Source organism: Chiloscyllium plagiosum, unplaced genomic scaffold (genome assembly GCF_037043375.1).
Source record: "Chiloscyllium plagiosum isolate Xiang-an unplaced genomic scaffold, Cpla_swu_hap1 HiC_scaffold_32, whole genome shotgun sequence".
Taxonomy (NCBI): domain Eukaryota; kingdom Metazoa; phylum Chordata; class Chondrichthyes; order Orectolobiformes; family Hemiscylliidae; genus Chiloscyllium; species Chiloscyllium plagiosum.
In genome coordinates this window covers 41,011,736-41,031,252 of record NW_028270170.1, presented here as the reverse complement: position 1 = coordinate 41,031,252, position 19,517 = coordinate 41,011,736, and the positions used below count along the sequence as shown (strand labels likewise).

Sequence of the window (19,517 nt, the reverse complement as noted above, 5' to 3'; positions counted from 1 at the left end):
TTGACGATCACCAGAAAAATCATTCACCTTCAGTAATTAGTCAGCATGGCATACCAATAAGCCTTATTTAAAATCAGGTCTTGCCCTCAGTACATTTCAAAGGAGCTGAAAGGGACGAGCAATGGATTGCAGACTAGAACATTTCATGCCCAAAGGAATACTAGTTAAAGCCATATGATGCAAATGAACAGTTGATTCAAAACCTGAAGGTGGGCATCCCATTGCCCCTCAACTATTGCAACTGCTCACGTGCATGATGCTAGAGGCAAAAATGTGGGTAAAATAAGTTACATACATCCTTTCCGTGAACTGAACATCAACTACGCTACAATCCTTTTAAAAAAATACAGCCAGCAAGGTAATTAAGTGGAGTCGGCCTCTGAATTAAGGGATTAAGTAACCACCCCTTAATTGTAGTGTTGATTATTACAGTTCAAAACTAACAGGATAGGTAGTTTTAAGAACTAATGTCAGTGTTTTTGCACTAGGTAAGACAGTTGCCAACCTATTGTAATCAACAGCTTAGTTTCTTTTATAGATATCGTAAAAGAAATGCAAGAAATATTTGTGAATTTTAATGACTGAGTCATTAATTAAAGACACAGGAAGGTTTCACTGGCAACAGTTTGCCATGTAAAGGGAAACAAAACAGGAACTTTGTTCAAAAACAATTAAAAACCATTAGCTTCAACATCTTAAACTAGCAAGTACCCCTCAAAACAATGTGTCTCTTACACCTTTTAAAAAAAAAACATTTTAAAGTTGTTACATGAAGATTAGTCCGTAGTAGTCAATACAGTCCTGCAAGATTCCTTTTCAATTAATGAGTTAATGTTCACCTCAAAATAGTTGAGTTATATGCTTGCAGTCTCTACAACTTAGACCGAACATGGCCAGTTCCATTCTCCCAATGCAGACCACTGCCATTTCTAACATTAATCAGGTCAACAGTGGATCAGACTTGTACTATAGAGCTAAGTAACATTCTGGAATCCTAAGTGTTAAAATAATTCATTCCAAAAAGATTAACATCCTATTGCTTTTCTTAAAAAAAAATGGAGCGAGGGCACTGCTGTCTGGGCCAGCATTTATTAGCCATCCCTAACTGCCTCTGGGCAATCAAGAGTCAACCACATCGCTACGGACCTGGAATCAAAAAGGTAGGCCAGACCAGGTAAGGATAGCAGTTTCCATCCTAAAAAAAGACAGTAGTGAACCAGATGGATATTTACAACAAATCGACAATGGTTTAGTGGTCATCCTTAGATTTTTAATTCCAGATTTATTTTTATTGAATTCAAATTCCACCATCTGCTGAGGCAGGATTTGAACACCGCCAGAAAATTACTTAGGTCTCTAGGTCAACAGTCCAGTGACAATGGCACAAGGCTTGGTGTTTCCAGTATCGTGGAGGAGAGCCATAAGATCATTAAACAGTTTTGCAACCAATGTAGACATAATAGAACAGCAAGAAATTAAAATATTTTCCTATACTCTAGTCATTGAAGAGGTAGTTTCAGTTCAGATTTAAATCTCTAATTAGTGGGTAACAAATGCTGAATATTTTAAAAAGTGTGTTCTCGAAATGAAACTTCCCAAATAAAAGTCAGAATTACAATGGAAACTTTGGTAGAGATCAACATTCTTTGAACTTGCAATATGAAGGAAATCAATGAAGTCTTAGCAATAATTAACAGAATTTAAACTCAGCCTCAAGTTATAAGATTTTAGAATATTAGAACATCAGATTCAAAATTCACTCGTCTTTTTGCGAACACTCTGCATTAAAAAACACATTATAATACAATACTTTCATCTGGTTGAAGCCTGACCACAATTCAACTATTTTTAAACCGGGCACTGTAGAATTTCAAACAAATTAGGGGCTCAACACAATTAATCAATTTGCTTTAAAAGGTTAAGTTTGTAATTGTACAACATTGTCCTTTTTAAAATTCCAATGTAAAAACAAAATCTGCCCCATTACATAGCTGACAAACACATTGACATCCCGATTCAATGAGGCAAAAACAGTTATTTTAACAAATCAACATTTTTAAACATCAAACTTTACATCAAAACTGCCTTTTCTGGCCCAAGTATTAGTACAGCCTTAGATTAGATTGGATTACATACAGTGTGGAAACAGGCCCTTCGGCTCAACAAGCCCACACCGAGCCGCCGCAGTGCAACCCACCCAGACCCATTTCCCTACGTTTACCCCTTCATCTAACACTACGGGCAATTTAGCATGGCCAATTCACCTAACCCTTAATTTCAGCTTTTTTTTTTTACCTCCGCTCACTGAAATTACATTGATAAAAAGAGAAAGCCCTCGCAGTGGACCACACGGCACTGCACCACATGGCACTTGCGTCCCCCAGAACAAAGCCTCACAGAGCCTCAAATTCCACTACTAGTGGACATCAACCCCTTTCTCAATTGGCTCAAAACTTGCTCAGACACAGAGGGCTTTAATCTCAGCACAATGCGAAGGAATCAAACCTCAACCCAGATCCACCCTCGGGGGCTTGAACCCCAGTACTGTGCAGAGGACTCTAACCTCAGCCTGCCAGCGCGCTTGTGAAACCGTGCCTCTCAACTGAACTAGTTACCATTCAAGGAATCCTTAGAATAGGGAGTAATCAAGTGAGGGGACTGTCTCCGGCACAAAGGAATCTTAACTTGGTCAGTCTCCAGACACCAATATTCCGGGAAGCCGCTAACACCGTCTGATCATAATATTTCATTTGGATCCTGCCGATGGTGCAAATATTGTCATCCTGTCCCCCCCACACCGAGTCAGTCGAAGCAAAATGCTCCGACAGATAGTATAGTTTTATCTTCATCTTTATTCTGGGCCCCAAGGGGAGAGAACAATTGCCCACATGCATAGAGACAGGAGTTCACAGTCTCCTCTGGAACAGCAGTTTCTCAATGAACTATATAGTCATTTTACAAGGAGGAACATCCAGATAAGGCAACAGACATTAATTGGGTGACCATTAACAGTAAAGCTTAAGCCATCTGTTGTTACACAACGAATAAGTGACTTCACATAAATGAATATTTTTCACCTTGTTAACTGCCTTTACATACTGAATGCTACCTCATCTTGTTAAATGGCTCTACCATAATGAATATTTTTCCACCTTGTTAACCCATTACCCTTGCCTCCAGTACTGCATTATTAACTGTAAGTGGTTATATGATCTGAGTCATGCTCAGCTGAACCTCTTGTTTCACAAAATTCAGAAATCGTTCCCTGATTATACCCTACACATTCTCAAATCAGCTGTTGCTGCACTTTGAAATGTATGGCATAGTTTATGACCTCCAAACGTCCAAAAGCACTTTGCAGATTTAGAATTTGTTTTGATGTATAGTTATTGCTGTAATGTCAAGAACATAGCTACTAAATTACATACTGCAAGCTCTCATTAGCAATGCGATACCTACACAGAGACATCCTTGCTCTTTCCAACAAAAAAAAAATGTGAAGGAACCTTTCACATCTACCTATAGGCACACCCTGTTATCTTAAAAAAAATGAAGTTACACGTAGCAGTAGGTCGTTCATATTCTACTCCAGGACCATGAACTTGGGCACAAGCCAAGACTGATAAGAGGGAATGCTGCAATGCCATAGGTGAGATTGCTTCTGAACAATGATAAATGAGTCAATCACAGAATAATGCAGATGCTAGGAACTATAGGCTAGTGGTGAGCCTGACCTCAGTTGTTGGTCACATTTGAGAGCCCATTATTAAAGGAATAGATTATGTAGCACTTGGAAGTGCATGATAAAATAGGGCTGATTCAGCACTGGGGGGGGGGGGGGGGGGGGGGGGGGGGGGGCGGTCATGCTTGACATATCTGTTTGAATTCAGAGCTGGTAACAAAGTTAGACAAAGGAGAACTGGTAGTAATGATCTATTAAGTTTTCCAGAAGGCCTTTGATAAAGTGATGCACAGGAGGCTGCTAAAGAAGAGCCTCTGGTGTGAGGCGTTAGGTATGGCTTGGAGAGAGGATTGGCTAACTGGCAGAAGGCAAGGATAAAAGGGGTCTTCTTCAAAGTGGCAACTGGTGACTATTGAAATTTTTCAGGAGTCGGTTTTGGGACCACAGTTAAAAGAATCATAGAATCCCTACAGCATGGGAGCAGACCATGCGGCCAAACTTCAACCCTCTGAAAACATCGCATGATGCTGCCCAGAAGTTATTCATGTTATATATAAAGAAGGAATGAGCGCATTGCTGCTAAGCTTGCGGATGACAACAATAAGTGGAGGGACAGATTGTGTTGAGGAAGTGTGGGCATGGTAGGAGAACTTGGATGGGCCAGGAGAATGATAGGTGGAATAGAATGTGGGAAAGAGAGGGGTTATGCACTTTCATTGGAAGAACAGAAATGTAGACTATTTTCTAAATATGGAAAGGCTTTAGAAATTTGAAGAATAAATGGACTTAGAGTCAAGTTCAGGATTCTCTTAAGCGCTAGCAATGGTTAAAAAGGCAAATGCAATGTTAACATTCATTTCAGGAGAACTACAGATGTAATGCTAAGGTTCTATAAAGCTCTGTTCAGACTGCATTCGGAATATGGAGAGCAGTTTTGGCACTCAAATATAGCAGAGAAGTTCCCACTGGTGACTTGGTTAGCATTTACCCTTCAAAACAACAGTCACAAATAGATCTGGTTACTAGTCTACATATGAGAATTTGCTGTGAGCACACTGGCCACCATGTTTTCCACATTAAAAACAGTGACTGCATTTCATTGGCCAAAATGCATTTGGTATATGAAAAACACTAATCGTATTTTTCTTTTGGCCAACTCAACCAAACGGTGAGAAAATGGCCAACAAATGTTGACCTGATCACAACAGTAAGAAAAATGAGGACTTTACCACATTTTAGGTGGCAAACTCCTCGCCCAAAAAGTGTGGTGCTGGAAAAGCACAGCAGGTCAGGCAGCTTCCAAGGAGCAGGTGTCGACATTTCAGCCATAAGCCCTTCATCGGGAAGGGGCAGAAGCAGAACTTGCATGACCTTGGTGGAGTTGGAGGAGTCAACTTCCCCCCACGATATGCAAATTCTGGGCCTCCTCCACTGCCAAATCAGAGCCACCCAACCCCCGGAGGAAGAAAGCCTCATCTTCCACTTTGGGACCCTCCAACCACACAGCATCAATTTCATCAGTTTCTTCATCTCCCCACCCCCATCTCATCCCAGATCCAACCTTCCAACTCAGCACCCTCTTGAACTGTCCTACCTGTCCATCTTCCTTCCCAGCTATCCACTCCACCCCATCACCATCATCATCATCGCCTTCCAAGCTACTTTCGTATCTCTCCTATTTATCTCTCAGTACCCACGGATGCTGCCTTGCCTGCTGTGCTTTTCCAGCAGGAAATGTTTTTATTGATCTCCAGCATCTGCAGTCCTCACTTTCTCCCAAACTTAGAACCCACACAAGTGAACAGATTTTCAGATGCTGAGGGAGAGCTTCAGTCTATGACTTGACATTGCATTGGAATGCACCTTAGTTACTGCACGTGATATATGAGAGCGTGTACTTTTATTGAGATCAGGAGTAAACAGCCCAGATGAATGAATCAGATTTAATGTAAAATAAGACGACTGCAAAATGGCTCAACCTCACATTCCTTAGAACTGTCACTGCTACCACCAGAGCAGCCGCTGAAGGAAGAGATGGAAACAAGGAAATGGAGACTTTGAACAGGGTGCAGAGGTTTAGCAAGACGTTCCCTGGATGGAGCATATTAGCTATAAGAGGTTGGACAAACGTGGATGGTTTCCCCTACAACAGAGGCTGAGGGGCAACCTGTTAGAAGAATATAGAGTTATTTGAGTAACAGATAGTCGGATTCTTCTTTCCCAGAGTGTTAATACCAAATATTAAGGGGCACAGGCTTAAGATGAGGGGGTAAAGTTTAAATGCAGGTGTAAAGGCAAGCTTCTTACACAGAGGATGGCAAGTACCTGAAAGAAACGTCAGGGGAGATGGCAGAAGCAGATACAACATTAACACTTAAAAAAAGAGGCATTTAGACAGATACATGAACAGGAAGTGAAGAGGGGAATATGGACGACATGCGAGCAGATGCGATTAGTTTAGAATGGCATTGTGGTCAGTGCAGACATGGTGGGCCGAAGGAACTGTTCCTATGCTGCACTATTCGAAGTGGGAATCAGCTCTTTGATCAGACCAAATTATAGGCTCAGAAATTGTAAGAGACCCAAAATGGCATTATATTTGAGGTAATGTATTACTGTATTAACTCAAAACGGCAGCAAATTGAACTTTCCAAAGCTGCATTTCAACGTTTGGCATGGATCTAATTTACTGGATTAGAGATTTAACGCAACATGTGTACTGCATGTTAAGTGCAATAGAATTTCACTAACATTTGGACTTTGTATGCTTCCCTTTATCAGTCAGAGTATTGAGTACAGGAGTTGGGAGGTCATGTTGCAGCTGTACAGGACATTGGTTAGGCCACTATTGGCATGCAATTCTGGTCTCCTTCCTATTGGAAGGATGTTGTGAAACTTGAAAGGGTTCAGAAAAGATTTACAAGGATGTTGCCAGGGTTGGAAGATTTGAGCTATAGGGAGAGGCCGAACAGGCTGGGGCTGTTTTCCCTGGAGTGTCGGAGGCTGAGAGGTGACCTTATAGAGGCTTATAAAATCGTGAGGGGCATGGATAGGATAAATAGACAGTCTTTTCCCTGGGGTTGGGGAGTCCAGCACTAGAGGGCATATGTTTAGGGGGGGGGGGGGGGGGGGGGGGGGGAAAGGGAGGATTGAGTTGCCAGAGGAAGTGTTGGAGGCTGGTACAATTGCAACATTTAAGAGGCATTTGGATGGGTATATGAATAGGAAGGAAGGGTTTGGTGGGATATGGGCTGGGTGCTAGCAGGTGGGACTAGATTGGGTTGGGATATCTGGTCGGCATGGACAGGTTGGACCGAAGGGTCTGTTTCCGTGCTGTACATCTCTATGACTCTATAATTATAACAAAACTCTTCATACATATCATATTCCTTCTACAATCTGAACATTCATGGCCTTTGATCATGGAAACAGAAAGCACCATTCACAGGGGAAGAAACCATACACATATCCTGGGTGCGGACGAGGCTACAGTCCATCGTTTGGATTGTCAAAACACAATCCGAGTCATAGTGGGGAGGATCCACATAAATGTGGGGACTGTGGGATAGGATTCAGTTATTTTTTGGGGGCAGCACAGTGATTCAGTTGTTAGCACTGCTGCCTCACAGTGGCAGGGACCTGGGTTCGATTCCAGTCTCAGGCAATTGTCTGTGTGGAGTTTGCACACATTCTCCCCAGTCTGCATGGATTTCCTCCAGGTGCTCTGGTTTCATCCCACAATCCAAAGGTGTCCTGGTTAGGTGACTACATAACGCTAAATTGCTCAAAGTTTTCAGCAATGTATAGGTTAGGTGCATTAGTTAGGGGTAAATACAGGGTAGGGGAAAGAAAAAGTGGGTTTGAGTGGGTTACTCAGAGTCAGTGTGGACTTGTTGGGCCAAAGGGCCTGTTTCCACACTGTACCGATTCTATGATAAATTAGGCTTTTTGCCCTGGATTCCTTCACTACACTCAACAATGCATTAAAAGAAAAAACAAAAGAAAATCTGCACTTGTTCCCCCACCCCCAAGTCGAAGCAAAACACTCTTACCTCCTACATCATCTTTATCCCAGGCCCTGGAGGGAGACAGAACAATCACCCATGTGTACAGGGACATGGGTTCCCAGTCTTCTCTGGCAGTTTCTCCATGAACTATATAGTCATTTTATTGGGGGGGGGGGGGGGGGGGGGGGGGGGGTGCGGTGGAGAGGGGGAAATGGTCAATAATAAAAAAGATTAAGCCATCTAATGTTACACAATGAATGTTCTTAACCTTACTAACTTCACACAATGAATACTTTTCATCTTGTTAAGCTGACCTTACATACTGAATGCTTTAATATTGTTAAATGGCTCTACATAAATGAATGATTTTCCACATTGTTAACCCAATACCCTTGCCTCCAGCACCCCACTTAACTGTAAGGTCTTATCTGATCGGAGTCATGCTCAGCTGAACCTCTTGTTTCACAAAACTCTTTGCCTACCTGTTTATACCCAATAGACATTCTCACACACCCTCAAAAAAGTTCAAGTTGGGCTTTTTACTGGTAACTCCAGGTCCTTTCACTGTTTGGATATAAAAATCATGTACAATTGAACTCTTCCAAATTCAAATGGGTTTCAATGATCTCTTGCAGCCCACAGCAATCTTGTACCTCACTGCATCCGAGTAAACCTAGAACATGCCCAGAGTCACTATTAATGAAAGTATAAACAGGGAAAGCCAAAAAAAAAGTTAATTTCAGGACAGATGATTCGACATATGATCATTCGATTTGTTTGAATCTTTATATTGTCAATTCAGGAGGGAAACACAGATCCATTATCTGCATTTAAATAGAACCAGTAATAGTAAAGATATTCTGAATAATAACTTCCCCCACAGATTGAAGAGCAAACAGAGGTAAAAATCAGCCTTTTCAAAAGAAGTTTTGATGCTGAGAGGTGAGCAACAGTAACAAGGTTAACATTTATTATCTACCTTTAGCTGCCACTTGAACTGAGCAGTTTCGGTCGGTCGGTCATAATGCTGTTGGTTTATAGTTGCATTTAGGCCAGACCATGCAGGGACAGCAGATTTCCTCTCTGAAGGACATTAATGAATCACTTGGGTTTTAAATTACACTTGATGACACTTCCACAGTCACCATTATAAAAGATATAGGAAAAGGATTAAGCTATTTCGCTATCAAGTCTACTCCATCATTCGATCATGGCTGATTCATTTCTCAAACCCATTCTCTTGGCTTCTTCTCACAATCCTTGACTCCCCTATCAAGAACATCTGTCTTAAATACATTCAATGCTGCAGAGCACTGAAAGCCAAATCAATGATATGAACCACCCTGTGGCTAAAGAAATTCCTCCTGACAGTTCTAAAGGGTCATCCTTTCACGGAGGCGGTGACCTTGGGTCCTAGTCTCCCCTACTAGTCAAAAGTCTCCATGTTCATGCTATTCAGGCCTCTCAGCATTCTAAGTGTCAATCAGATAGTACCCTTCCCATCCTTCTAAATTAGTTTACGTACAGACTCAATTTTCAACTGCCCCTCGTGTGACAAACATTTTAGTCCCGAGATCATGCTCTTAAACGACCTCGGGACCCTCTCCAATGCCAGCACATCGTCTCTTAGGTATGGTGCCAAAATTGCTCACAATATTCCAAATGCAGTCTGACCAGAGCCTTATACAGCCTCAGCACTAAATCCCTACTGTTGCTTTGTCAATAGCACATTTGCCTTCCTGATAGTTAACTGGACCTGCATGTCAACCTTACTAGAATCCTGAACTAGGTCTCCCTTTCTGAAGCCTTTTCCTATTTAGAAAAATCAATCTATACCCATTATTCCTACTAAAGTGCATTCCCAAATTATATTCCATCTGTCACTTGTTGCCCACTCTCTGAGCCTATCCAAGTCCCTCTGTAGCTTCAACATATTCCACCTCTTCATCTTTGTGTCATCTACAAATCTGGAACAGTTTTTAAAATTGGGATTAGGGAAGACAAACAACAGGTTTGTCTCGGTGGTGTGTTTTTTAAAAAAAACTGGGCCATAGATGGCAGTTTGGGTTCAGAAAAGCCAAATGCAATGTCTTTCATTTTAAAAAAAATCATGTTACCCAGGAGAACAATAAACGCTGCACCCACAGATGCTCAACTGCCTGCTACACTGAACACAGAGGACAAGGTGCTGTGACATCACCACAAAGTCTTATACAAAATATAAGAAAGGAGGAAATACCACAAAACATCTGATGTTATCTTAACTATATTTAATTGAAGATGCACAGTACTTGCTAGCCCATGCCTTGTCAGTATTGTCTTCAACCAGAAAACAATGCATCAATTTACTGAAAACTAAGTTTGGAAAAAACAAACTTTTAAGCTTGTTGAACCAAAGCCATTTAGAAATGATACCAATAATAAATACCACGCTCAGTATGGAATGACCTGGTTCTGCTAATATAACTTGCAGTTATCAAAACAGAAATAGGGGAAAGCACAGACTTCCAATGACCGAGTGTATACCACTCCTCATTCAGCATATGTGGATGCCTCCTTTCAAACATACATTAGAATTCTGTTTGCCCACTGACAAGTGACTAGTTCTGTATATATCCCCTACAGCTGGCTAACAAATACATTTAAAATGAAATGTTTTGGATGTAACATGCTTTAAGAACCGAAACAGAAGAGCCCAGACTATATACCTTAAGCAGATTAGCAGCAGGCCCTTCAGCCTGCTTCCCTCAAAAACACTTCTTTAAAAATATATTAAAAAAGGGGCAGCATGCCTGCTTTAAACAGCACAATTTCATCCATTCACTTAGGTGCAAGAGTTCATTATCATGTTTAAACTTTGAGAATTTTTTTTTTTTTTTTAAATTGTTTTTGAGTTTGTTGGAGGTGCAATGGAAGAGGTACTTATCAAATTGTTAATGTCAGTAACAAGTCTTCTAGCATGTATACAAACTGAGTCAATGCATCCTTTCTATAGACTCATGGGAGGGCAGGGAGAGAAAGAACAAAACCAAAAAGTGCACATCTGATGTTATTCTGACTATGCCGAGAAACCAAAAGGAAACTTCAAGCCCATGGAAAATGTTTGAAGACGTAAGAATAATCTTAAAATATGGACATTATCTGAGCACCCAACTCCACATAGAACATAGAACAGTACAGCACATATTCTACATCGCTAAATCCCTCAGCACAGAATGAAGCCAGTCAGTCCACAGTTGAAGAGCTGTCCAGTGAATCCTGTTTCTCTGATCCTTCCCCCCATGAAATGTTTCTTTATTAAATATTCATCCACTTTTTCTTTCAAAAAAATAATTTATGAATCCTGCCTCAACCAGTTCCTGGACAGACATTTCAGTTTTCACAACCCTCTAAAGATATCCCCATCCTCTTTTGCTCTTTAAATTATGCTAAATTTGTCTCCTCTAATTTATCAAGTCAGCAAACAAATGTATTTTTGGTTTCTTGTGGGCTGCAGTGACAGTGTCCCATTCTCTGAACCAGGAGTCATGGGCTCAAGTCCCACTGCTCCTGAAGTATGTAATAACGTTTCTGTACAGATAGATTTAAAAAAAAAAATGTCTTTTTATTTACCTATGTGAAAAACTTCAATTTGGAGCACTATTAGCACCAAAATGTCCCTAGACTTCTCATAACTAAAGCATCTAATTTCTCGTATCATTTTAGTAAATATCTTCTATATTGTTTCCAGGAGGTACTCATCACAAAATATCTTCTATATTGTATCATCTTTCACGGAGGTACTCATCACAAGAAACTAAATTGTAACTAAAATAAAAGAAAAAACTGAAAATGCTTGAAATCAAAAAAAAAGTCACTGAACTCAAAACATTAATTCTGCTTTCCCTCCTCAGATGCTGCCAGCTTTCTCCAGCAGTTTGTTTGTACTAAATTCTCATCTGAATAAATAATCAGCACACAAAAACTATCACCTGGTTTTTGTACTTGAAGTTTCCATTTACCTAGAACTCTCATGCTCACATCAACTTGCACTCAAACCATTCTGAACTCAACTTTCAGCCCCTTTTAAACATTTGCCACACATTTCTCCAAATGTCATCAAATCGGTCAACATGGACCAGTTTGGGCCGTACAGCCTGCCTCTATGCTGTAGGACTGTATGACTACAATTCTAACTGCCCAAATGCCTACCTGCATGTCTCTTACTGAGAAGTGCTTGCAAGTTGACTTGCAACTAACCAAGTTCTTTTTATATGAGTCATACAGCATGGAAACAGACCCTTTACTTCAACCATTCATGCCAACCATAATCTCAAAACTAAACTAGTGTCACCTGACTGCACTTGCCCATATCCCTCCAAACATTTCTTATTCACGTCCTTATCTAAAAAGGTCTTTTAAACCTGGTAACTGTACCCAGATAAACCGCTTCCTCTGGAAGTTCATTCCACACGAATCACTTTTGAAAAAAAAAGCAAATTGCCATCTCATCTCACTTTTAAAAACATGGCCCCTATTACACCTGCTATTCATCTTATCTATAGCCTTTATGATTTTATAAACCTCTATAAAAAAAGGTCATCCCTCAACCTTCTACACTTCAGTGGAAAGAGTCTCAGCTTCCCCTTAATCTCAAACCCTCCATTCCTGGCAAATCTTTCCTGAACCCTCTCCAACTGAAAATATCCTTCCTAAAACAAGACGACCAGAACTGGTCACAGTACTCCAGAAGAAACCTCACCAATGTCCTGTACAACCTCAACATAACATCCCAACTCCTATACTCAAAAGGAGCGAGCACTGAAGGCAAGTATGCTAAATGCTTGTTGTGGTTCTGTTCACTGAGCTGGGAATTTGTGTTGCAGACATTTCGTCCTGTCTAGGTGACATCCTCAGTGCTTGGGAGCCTCCTGTGAAGCGCTTGTGTGTGGTTTCCTCCGGCATTTATAGTGGTTTATGTCTGCCGCTTCCAGTTGTCAATTCCAGCTGTCCGCTGCAGTGGCTGGTATATTGGGTCCAGGTCGATGTGTTGGTTGATGAGTGCCATGCCTCTAGGAATTCCCTGGCTGTTTGGCTTGTCCTATAATAGTAGTGTTGTTCCAGTCGAACTCATGTTGCTGGTCATCTGCGTGTGTGGCTACTAAGGATAGCTGGTAGTGTCGTTTCATGGCTAGTTGGTGTTCATGGATACGAATCGTTAGCTGTCTTCCTGTTTGTCCTATGTGGTGTTTTATGCAGTCCTTGCATGGGATTTTGTACACTACGTTGGTTTTGCTCATGCTGGGTATCGGGTCCTTTGTCCTGGTGAGTTGTTGTCGGAGAGTGGCTGTTGGTTTGTGTGCTGTTATGAGTCCTAGTGGTCGTAGTAGTCTGGCTGTCATTTCTCTGTAGCGACGCAAATGTTAAACAATTATACATTCTGAACCCCTAGGTGTCTGTTTGACAGCACTACCCAGGGCCCAACCATTCATTGTACAAGTCCTGCCTTTGCATCTATCCAAATTAAACTCCATCGGTCACTGTTCAGCCTATTGATCCAATTGATAAAGATCTCTTTGTAGTCTTAGATAACCTTCTTCACTATCCACCATACCTTCAAATCCGGTGTTATCTGCAAACTTACTAACCATGCCACCTATATTCTAATCTAAAAATTCATTTATATAAAATTACACAAAGAAGTGGATGCAGGACAAATTCTTGTTGAGCATCATTGATCAGATGCTTTGTGACTGGAATAAAAAACAACCCTCTAGTTCCACTCTGTCTCCTGTTGTTAAGTCAATTTTGTATCTAATTGGCAAGCTCAACCCGAATCTCATGTGGTCGAACTTTACTAACTAATCTACCATGCAGAACCTTGCGAAAATGTTTACTTGGACTTTAGTAAAACATGTCTACAGCTTTGCCCTCAAATTAGATTACTTTAGATTAGATTACTTACAGTGTGGAAATAGGCCCTTAGGCCCAACAAGTCTACACCGACCCTCCGAAGAGCAACCCACCCAGACCCATTCCCCTACATTTATCCCTTCACCTAACACTACAGGCAATTTAGCATGGCCAATTCACCTAACCTGCACATCTTTGGACTGTGGGAGGAAACCAGAGAACCCAGAGGAAGCCCACGCAGACACGGGGAGAATGGGCAAACTCCACACAGAGTTGCCCGAGGCAGGAATTGAACCCGGTTCCCTGGTGCTGTGTTAACCACTGTGCCAAATCTTCTTGGTTACTTCCTTAAAAAAAAAACTAAAGTATGAGACAACTTCTCTTGCACAAAACCATGCTGACTATCCCCAATCATTCCTTACTTCTCCAAATGCATATAAATCTTATCTTTCAGAATCACTGCCAACAAAGTCAGATACACAAATCTATATAGTTCCTAGGCTTCTCCTTAAATCCCTTCTTAAACAAAAGGCACAATATCAGTCAATCGTTAGACAGCTGGCACCTCTGTTACAGATAACATATTTCTGCAAGGGGTCCCACAATTTCTTCGGTATGTCCCACAATATCCTAGGTGAAGTCCCGGAGATTTATTTTTGTGACATCAGCAAGTTGATACATCGCCATTATTTCCAGGTCCATATAATTCACATTTGGGTTAGGTGACCCTGGGTACCTACCCCTCTTGGCTGAAGTGCATTTATTGACCATTAGTCTCCACATTGTCTTCAATGCCAAGCCACGTGGTCTTTGATGTTCCTTAAAATGTTATCACTAATCTATTTGACAAATTAAAAAGGATTTACGCATTTGTTTGATTACAAGACATACAAATTTGTGGAATATAAGAATGTGGTGTGTTGATGCACTGCAGAAATTCACGAAACCTCCTTAGAAACCTTGCAAGCTCATTCCCATCTATAAGGAGGGGGGCAGCAGATGAATGGTAATACCACCACTTGCAAGTTGCTTTCCAAGTCAATCATTCTGAATTGAAAATATTATTGTTCCATTAAATATAAAAAAAATCCTGGGACTCCTTTCCTAATGATACTGTGGACCTACCTACACCAAATAAACTGCAGGAGTTCAAGATGTCAGTTCACTATCACCTTCAAGGGCAACTCGATAGGACCAGCCTGAAACTTCCACATCCCGAGAAGTGCGTTATTTATATAAAAAATATATTATATAAAACAAAAAAAAAACTTTACACAAGTTACTTTGTTCTTAAATTTTTAAAAATAGAATTAAAAATCAATTTTAGCCTGCATCTATTAATTTAAAGAATAGTCTACAATTACCTGACTCTACCTTTTTTGTGTTTTGAATTTAGTAGTTCTGCAATATATATATTCCAAATATCAGCTAGTGGTTCAAGCAGAACCTTAAATTCTCAATAAAATCAATTTCATTTTGTTCTGTCACCTAGCCCTGTTCTTGCAAGGATCAGAAAATTATGGCTTCTTTTTGTTGTTTTCTTATTACGTTGGGGAAAACAATCTAGATTGAGAAGAAGTCCTATAGGCTATAAAACCTACTCTATCCAGAATTTATGTATACACAGTTATTCAGTCATGGGCATCACGCTACCTACTGATTCTCTACTTTGGGGGAGGGAACTTTGTGTTTCCTATCTCTTCAGCCTTGATGGTGCTCTGAACAGTGGGCCTTGGCCCTTCACTTAGTCTTCACTGTCAGCAAATTCCAAATTTCTTTTGTAAAAATAACACTTGTAGTTTGGTCGAGCAGCAGCACTAATCAAATTTTAAGTAAACTTCAAACATACAAGAACATAGAAGATGGCCTATTCAATGACAATGCACTAAAACACTGAAAAAAAAAATTGTACCACTTACAGCTTTGCAGGAAAGATGAGAAATAATTCATCTATAGAGTCTTTAATTGATGCCCTAGTTTAGTGTTGCTGGAACTTCCTGCCAGGTCACATGATTTATTGTCAAAATGTTTACACGCCTGCACTCATGTCTAGTCCAATATCTGCATCGTCTCTTACTCAAACAGTAAGTTCACTAGAAACACAGCTATTAATACTGCCAGCTTTATTGTAGAAGGAACCCTCCAACCATAAGGGATGAACTTAGATTTCTCCAGTTTCCTCATTTTCCCTCCCCCCACCTTGTCTCAGTCCCATCCCTCGAACTCAGCACCACCTTCCCAACCTGCAATCCTTCTTCCTGACCTCTCCGCCCCCACCCCCACTCCGGCCTATCACCCTCACCTTAACCTCCTTCCACCTATCGCATTCTCAACACCCCTCCCCCAAGTCCCTCCTCCCTACCTTTTATCTTAGCCTGCTTGGCACACCCTCCTCATTCCTGAAGAAGGGCTCATGCCCAAAACGTCGATTCTCCTGCTCCTTGGATGCTGCCTGACCTGCTGCGCTTTTCCAGCAACACATTTTCAGCTTTATTTTAAATACAATGCAGCATCGCACCATCACAATAGTGATATGATATTTACACAACCATTGGGTCACAAATACATTTGAAAATATAAACTAAAGGAATTCTGAATTCATCATATGACTCATTGATCCAAAAAACTTTATTTGTCTATACACAACTGAACAATCTGGAATTGACAGTTTCATGGTGTCTCGTCAGATCTTGATTATTAAGGCCATTAACAAACCTGGCACACCAGTTTGGTCTTCAATATCTCTTGGAAAGCAAGCAAGATCAGGAAACTTGAAATATTTAGCATTCCCTGCCTCTGAGACACAAAAAAAAAACTTACATATACAACTTTGCATCACCACTGTAGAATCTGCACCAGTGGGGGAGAAAAATGTGCACAATAGGCTAGGTCAGCCCATATACATTATCCAATGCACAAAATGGCTGAATACAATGACGACTTTGGAATGAGTGTGGTATAGCCACAATTCATGAAGACTGCGGAATAATCCCTGAAGTAAAGCCTCTCAAACCAAAGTTCGCTTCTCTCGCAGTGCCACCCACTTCCCCCAATCAAACTGACAGTCATGTGTCAAATGCATGAGACTTTGCAATGAGCTATCAATGCCAATGGAGGTTCTAGCTAGCAAGCTTATTTTCTCCATCAAGTTACACCTGGAGAACAGTGAACATGTTTCAGTTCACTGACAGTTTAAAAGAAAGAACATGATTACAAGACTATTTAATTCACTTCTGTATCCTTTTAGGTATCCTAACTGGTCAACTGACTGAAGGCTATTTTGATTCATTTGTTAAAAAAAAAAACAACAAATGAGGCAAGAATTACCATTTAGGAGCTGGTAAAATAGTTATGCCAAAAAGGCAAAAACAAAGCATTTGCAATTCTTCAGCTATTAAGGAAAACGTCTGGTACATCATACGCAATCTGAAATTAAATCTGACTAATAATTCTAGTCTGACTCAGTCTGCATGCAAAAGGCAGGTATCACAAGCTGTGTCTCAAGTAGATACAAGATTGAGCACAAGTTAGACAAATGAAAACACGTCTAAAAATATTCCAACAGAGTAATACCAGGGCAGGTATTAGCCAGCACCTTGCAGTTTTATAAAGTCATTCTGCATTTCTCATTCACCCCTTACAAAATTAAGTCAATGCTGAATATATCCTTACAGCTATATCTAGCTATCAGGAATTGTTCTGCAAAGCAGCGAGAGAGGAATTTCTCTGTCATAACTAGCGAGTCTATCAGAACTACTGTGTCACAAACATGCTGATATCCTAAAACAGAATTTAAAAAAAAGTGTTGATATTTAATATTAACAAATCCACAGACAAGAATTACATGTAGTCAAGTGCCCAGAAACTCATGCATGCCATCTTTCATGGTAATAGGATGAAACTTATAGCTTGGATTTCAGTCTCAACTTAGACAAAGGTTGGCCAAAACCCATGCTAAGGCTACCCCCACATTACATTCAGCCAGTGTCGAGATATAATCCAAAATCTAGTTTTCTAGTAAATGAATAGAAAAATGGTCTTGAGGGCAAAAGGTTATTCAATAACCAGGTAATGTTGCTCTTTCAATAAACACAGGCAAACAAACAATCACAACCCACAAAGAACATGGGAAAACTGTAGTGTGATAAACAAAGCAAAAAAGAAGTTATTTTTCAAACAACGTATGATCACAAATACACAATATTTATCAAAATCACTCCAACTTTCAAATTTAATTACACAGTAGAAATATAACAAGAAAACGTGGCCACTGTTTACATTCAACAATTCAGAATTAGATGATCTTCCAGGAATAAACTTAGAACACATTCCAGGAGTACTAAAAGACATCCAAAACCATATGCATAATGTTAAGACAGTCAAATAAGCTTCAAACTAAAAAATATTTGTATACAATTAAGCTTTCGATATTTAATGATCTGGTAAAAGTGGTTTATACCAGTATGATACTTTAAAAAAGGATGGGAGCATGCAAGCATCCCTAGTCAGTACTGGGCAAAGTAGAAAAAAAATTTCTAAGTTCTTTATGGGCTGGGGGTCCTGTACTTAGAGACTTGACACGATTAGAAATGAAAAATAACCTTTTCACCTTGGTTGAGTGGGCAACAAAGGAGGAACAAGAGCAGAGGGGGTGGGGTTAGGAGAAGGGGCTAGGGGATGGGAAGATGCCTACCCACCCAGAGGGGTGAAATAGACTGATAAGTTTCTTTTTAAAAAAGGATGGTTTGAGTGAGGAAAAAAAAAGGTATTTCCCTATTTTCAGTGCAACATAACAAATACCCCAAGGAGATTTTATCTTCAGGATATCTTCGTTCTCTACACTCCCTCCCCCCTTCAGACACCACCCCCCAAAAAAAATCACAACTCACTATTTTGCAAGGGCTCTGCCACTAGGACCTCTTGCGCAGCCGCAATGCCCACTACCTGTCAATTGCACATGCGCTCGTTGGTAGCTAGGCGGATAGCCGTGAGTACGCATGTGCACTGCGAGGGATACCACCGCCGTACAACAATAACGCATGCGCGGAGGCGCGGGCCGAGGACACTATTTAGCAACACTTTTTTTGAGTGGGGGGGGCAAAGAAGAGGAGAAAGGAGGGGAGGGGATAAAATAACCAGTCCCATGTCTCCAGCAAGGGAGGGGTAGTCTGAATATAAACCCCTCGGTGTCATCCCCTCTCTCAACCACGGCTAAGGTACTTCTCTCCCCACACTCACCCCCAGGCCTCAGGCCTCGGGCTGGAAGTTTGCCTCAGGAGCCACAGGCGAGGCGGCGGCCGTTAGAAACAGGCCGGGGAGCCCGTCCCTTCCCCACAACCCCTCCGGGGACAACCACCTGCAACAGCCGTGCGGGAAAGCCGGGTAGATGGAAATGGAGGAGGAGGTCCCGAGGCCCTGTCCCTCCTCCTCCCCTCCCCCGGCACCAAGCAGCTGGCCTTACCTGCTGCTGTTGTCCGGTTGGGTTCTTCCCCCGGCAGCGGATCCCTCACACGGCGGACAGCTTTGGCCTGTGACCGGGGCCGGGCCTGCGGTCAGTCAGTAATCCGCTCCCCTCCACCCCCGAGACTACGAGCCGGAGACAGGCGGACAACCAGGGAGTATCACGGGGACTGGTGGCGGCCTGAGCAACGCGACATCGGTCCCAGAGGCCGGGGAGTCACTGGCTCTTAAAGCGAGGATGTCCCTTTAGGGGGAGGGGGCGAGAGGGCCCGCCGAGCGATTAAAAGTTAATCAACAATAAAGCGGAGTGTGTCCTCTCGCGAGATTACAACAAAAACTCCTCCCACCCCTCTCGACTCGACACCCAAACTCTAATCCTGTGGGTGCAATGTCTGCACAATTTCAAACTTCTTGCAATTTATTTTCACCACCGCCAGGGAAGTGAGCTCCTCCAATTGTGTTGCTTGCACCAGAGG

At 41.4% G+C, this 19,517-nt stretch overlaps 1 protein-coding gene across 4 annotated transcripts in view; it reads right to left on the bottom strand.

The window, feature by feature from the left end:
* Window positions 1-19,287, bottom strand: part of tlk2 (tousled-like kinase 2) — a 207,382-nt gene extending 188,095 nt beyond the window's left edge. For 2 of the 4 annotated variants that reach the window (XM_043675314.2, XM_043675317.2), the window contains exon 1: window positions 19,043-19,286. The gene's annotated coding sequence lies outside the window, so the exon portion shown is untranslated. Of the gene's footprint in view, window positions 1-18,819; window positions 18,988-19,042 lie in introns of those variants that run through there. The other 2 variants (XM_043675313.2, XM_087977930.1) reach the window with 2 other exon arrangements.
* Between the last annotated feature and the right edge of the window lie 230 nt (window positions 19,288-19,517).